General features: G+C 34.3%; 1 protein-coding gene across 1 annotated transcript in view; it reads right to left on the bottom strand.

Annotated features, from left to right (window-relative positions):
* Positions 1–5,309, bottom strand: part of Hsd17b4 (hydroxysteroid 17-beta dehydrogenase 4) — a 110,945-nt gene that overhangs the window by 33,227 nt on the left and 72,409 nt on the right. The window lies entirely within an intron of this gene.

Here is a 5,309-nt window from a genome sequence, read left to right as displayed (position 1 = left end):
TGCATAGGTCCTGCTTTACCTTGGTCTTAACCATCCAGTACAAAAGTATAAAAATGAAATAGAAGAAGTAAAGCTATGGTGTTATGTTGAGCTGTATGGGACTGAGGTCAACAATTTCTGACATTGCCAGTCAAGCGAAAGACCCAATACTATTATGGGCTACTGGACTCTTTTAGAATATTTTGCTGAGTTTACACACCTGTAATATTCAAATAACAGAACTTAACAAAATAGGGTATACAGATGAATGTTCAGTTTGTATCTGTGTATTCAAAGTGGTTAGGATAGAGTTACAATCTCTTAAAGAATAGAGTGATTTCTTCTAATAGTGTTTGTACATAGAATATCATGTCTGCATTTTGTACAGCAATTAACCACTAGGAAGAATGTATGCAATGTGTTAATTATTGAAACTGTCCTACCAATTTGATTTGAACCTGTCTCATTGCTATTTATCAATAAAATTATGGGGAAAAAAAGAAAAAGAAAAAAATCTTGAAGTTCCTCAAAAAACAAAACAAAACAATGTGTTTAGGGTTGCCTTTAAAAAAAAGTACTGACAACTGAATTTACTTTGACATACTCCTTCCTTCCTTCCTTCCTTCCTTCCTTCCTTCCTTCCTTCCTTCATTTACTGCTAAATTGCCCTATCTGGCCTTGAACTTGTGATCTTACTACCTCTGTCTCCCACATGCTAGATTATGGGGCTTGGCTGTATCTTGAAGAAATCTTAGCATGCTCACAGGATTTGTGGACAGGGCATTTACGTTCTCTATCCATAAACACTTTATGGCAAACAAAAAAGAGTGAACTGATATACCATATCTAAGATATTTTACTTTACCTGTACTTTAAAGTTAGCCTGAAATAACCTGTTTCCAAGTAATGTGGCACAGTTTTTTAACAGGGTAGGCTTGACTAAAATTTGTCTTTTAGCTCATATTTGTCCTATACTCTAAGCCTTTGATGAAATTCTCCACTATTACGTTAGCTAGTCTCTTAAAAGCAAGCTTTCAACAAAACACTCCACTTTCAACAAAGCATTGTTTTTGGAAATGACTAATGAAAACCTGGATGATATCTCCTTTGATGGTTAATAGAGAAAAAAACTGACAACTAAAATTTTGAAAGAAAGATTTTCAATACAGGAAACATGCTTCAATTTTTATTATGCTGGAGACACAGGTACCGCTACATAAATGGATAGACCTCAAGACTATAATGCTAAGTGAAAAATCAGATACTCAAGTTTAACTATTACATGGTTTCTCATACATATGATAAACCCAAAATATAAATAAAAAGCAAAATAAGAGATAAAAATATGAAGTATGGAAACCTTTCTCAAATGGGAAGAGGAACAAGAAATGGGGGGAAGGAGAGAAACACAGGAAACTGAAAAGGTATTTAAACAGGAAAAAAAAAAATAAAGAAAAAAAATAGAAATAGAGTTTTTCAAATGGAATGAGATTAAGAGTTGGCCAGAGCAGGGAGGGATGGAATGGGAAGGTGATAAAAAAGAACTAAGATGTGTTATATACATGTACAAACTCTCTACAACAAATAATCATGCACTGAGCACATGTATGAATAAAAATTTCATTAATACAAACTTTAAAGGTATAGATAATCAGAGTTATACATTTAAAAAGTATCATCAGCCAGGTAGATTTACCAATTTTGAAAACTACAACCTTACCTGATTAAGTGAGGTATTATCTGTAATCACAGCATCAGGAGGTCTACTAGGTATAGCTACAGCCACCTAAAATCAAAAGATATTAAATGTTAAATCTCTAATATTATGATTTTCTTTCTATAAAAAATCATGCATCAAAAGGCTGAATTGGACAAAAATATTTACTTAATATTCTGTTTAATCTTAAGATTTTAGGAGATTATAGCATTTAAAATTTAACTCCTAGCTTCATATATATTATAATTTCCCTGGTGTGATCCTTTTTTCTTTTTGGAGGCAAGGTCTCTTACATAATTCAGCCTGGCCATGAATTTACAATCTAGCTCAAACTGGCCTCAATATCACAGCAATCCTTCTGCCTCAGTCTCCCAAGTACTGGGATTACAGGTGTGTACCACTACAACCAGCCTGAAGTGACCCTTTTTATTATTTCTTTTATTTATGCACTTGGTAGAATCTCACTATGCAGACCTCAGACTCCTAGTGATCCTCCTGTTTTTAGCCTTCCCAGCCAGTGCTGGGATTATAGGTGTGCACTACCATAGCCAGTCTTGGTGGCCAGTTCAGTGCACCAAGGGGTGGGGCTGGCGTGGCATGTGATAATGGGGATTGAATCCCAGTCCCTGTGCTTGCTTAAGCAGGCGCTTAGTCTGCTGAGCTATCTCACCAACCCCATGGTGACCCTTTTTAAAGAACTATATAATCAGATCCATTCTTCTATCCCAAAGGAGAAAAAGTTACATCTTTCCTGTGTAGAAGATGATAATAACAATAATTAGACACATTAATCTAAATTGACTCAATCTTTAAATTGGCCTCTAAAAATCCTTACATATTTTAAATTGCCATTTTAACAAAATTATAATTTTAAACTCAGTTATCAAAAAGCATGGATTATGATGTTGCTTAAACCCAACATTTAAAACTACTGGTAAATACTTAGTAGCATGTACCAAGTACACATCTGAATATAAATTTAGGCTGAAAACCAAAGTAAAAACCACCTCATCAGCTAAACTATATTCAAGTATCTAGTATCAGCTTTTCAATAATTTGTAAGAGAAATAATACACTACTCATTTTGTCTCCATTAGGTAAATTTTTGCAACAAAGTCAACTTTTATTCTTCTAGAGCATTAAGGAATTAGACAGTAATTTTTCACTTTTAAAATGCTAAGTTCTGATGTATTCCCAAGTCCATCTTTACAGAGACATACACACATAAAAATCACTAAGAAGATGCTGTTTTTCAAACATGAGGCTGCTATTAAAAATGAGCTGGGCTACAGCTGTAGCTCAGAGGTAGGGATGTAGCTCTATGGAACAAGTGCCTGCCTGGCAAGTGTAAGATCTTGAGTTTGATTCCTGTTACCAAGAAATAAAAAATAAAAATAAATGAAGTATATCCCTTCTTCATTGCAGCCACATGCAGTGAATTTTGCAGGTTTATAAATTTATTTTAAAGTCATTCTACTATTTTTTGGAGGACTATTATTTGGGAGCAGATTTAATTCTTTTTTTTTTTTCATCGTGCCTGGGGGCAGGGCCAGTGTGATATGTGGTGCCAGAGATCAAGCCCCAGCCTCTGTGCTTGCCTAAGCAGACATTTAGTTCACTGAGCTACCTCACCAGCCCTTCAGATTTAATTCTTAAGACTTACAGGTAAGCAGTCCTAGACTGTCTTCCCTAACTTCTTTAGCAACCTTTATTTCATAAAACCAATTGTTAGCAACATCCAGAAAGATATGTGCTATGGCGCGTGGGATGGGCAGATTGCCAAGCAGCTTTACTGTTAATATAACAGCATCCAGTTAATACCACAGGGTTTCAAACCCTCAGCTTGTATGTGATGGTTTCACATACCATCAGCTTGTATTGTCTCCCAAAGCAACAAAGACACTAGAGAGAAACTTCTGTTCAATTACTGCAAATATGTCTAGAGAAGGGAGTCTAGCTTAGATTCTTGGCTGGCCACAATGCTTGTTACCCAACATTAAAAAGGAACATCATGTAACTGATGATTTTGCACAGGGCCCTTGATTTAATTCACAGTGTACCATGTCAAAAAACAAAAGTAGAAAAAATAAATAGCATGTTGTTTTTACTTTAGCTAATACAAGCTCAGATTTATATTTTCTCTTTATAAAATCTTCATTATAAAATAAACAAAATAAAAATAAAAAAATCTTCATTAAAAGCTTGAAAAAAATCTGAATGAAATCATATTTCCAAGCTTCTCACTCAGATAAGACCACACTGCACTCCTGATACACTATACAACTTATACTACTAACTCTAGAAAGACATAGCCCTGCATTAAGTACCTAAGATTTTCACAGTAATTTGCTCACACATAAGCAAGAAACCAGCAACTTTTAAATGCCAGTCTAAAATACTGTTTTTATGAAATATTTATAAATATTACTTTTGAATAGCCATCCTCACATATAATTTTGAACACAACTCATTTAAACTATATAATTCAAAAAATATATTTATGTATATATACAGGATAGGTTGGATAATTGCACTGCTGATTTCTGCTGATCTATTGAAAGGAGCAGTTGATGCAAAAAGTGCTTTTTCTTCTCTTTAATTTCCTGTAACTTTTTCTTTAACCAATTTGTATGCTTATATTTGGTAATCTAAACCACTAATCTGAAGACAACACTATACAATACAACCATTGTTGGATTCCTATTATTTTGTTTAGTGAAATTCTGTATCATTTTTTGTATTAGATATGAATTTATTTTTATTTTTTATTATTTTTATTGAGAAACAAATAGCAATGAGACAGTTTTAAAACTGATTAGTAGGACAGTTTCAATAATTAATACACTGCATATTGTTTTCTTTATAGTGGTTATTCATAGTACAAGATGAAATCTTTCTTCTCATTGAATTAAGAGAAAGTAGCTGTTATATGTATCCTATTTTGTAAATACAGATACAAAATGGTCCTTCACTTGTATCCCCTTTTTTTGTTTAATTTTGTCAGAGATGGGTATTCCATTGCCATTTAAATATGGTAGGTGCATGAATTCAGCAAAATAATCCAATATATTCCTGCAATACATAATAGTAGTGGGTTATCTGCAGGACTGGCAAAGTCAGAAGTTGTTGACTTAGAGCCTTTTACAGCTCAGTGTATTAATATGGCTTTACTTTATATACCTCGTTTTTATACTTTTCTGCTGGATGGTTAAGACCAAGATAAAGTAAGACCTATATAACAAAAAATGTAACTTTTGCATCTGACAGGGTCAGTCAAATCCCCTCAGGTTTTACCCTGAAACCCTGCACCGCAGTTTGTACATCCTTTGTCAGTGTCAGCCATGTGGATGAGCCACGGCCATTGCTTGACCAATTTGCTGTCTGTGAAAGCCTGAAAGGATCTTTTCTCTCCATGTGACTCTCCTTAGACACACTCTACATCATCTATCACTTTCCTCTGTGGACCCATAATCTCCTTGATCAGAAAATGTGGGACACAACTGAGTTACAGGATGTTACAGTACAGGTTCTCTTATGTCCTGAGCCTTTACTGACCTTTTTGAAAGGCTACGGCCAAAATGTTGCCTGTCCTTGCAGCCTTTCTTTTTCTCTA

This window comes from Octodon degus, unplaced genomic scaffold (assembly GCF_000260255.1).
Source record: "Octodon degus isolate 3935 unplaced genomic scaffold, OctDeg1.0 scaffold00124, whole genome shotgun sequence".
Taxonomy (NCBI): Eukaryota; Metazoa; Chordata; class Mammalia; order Rodentia; family Octodontidae; genus Octodon; species Octodon degus.
Note: the sequence above shows the minus strand (reverse complement) of the source record. Positions and strands in the feature narration are given on the sequence as shown.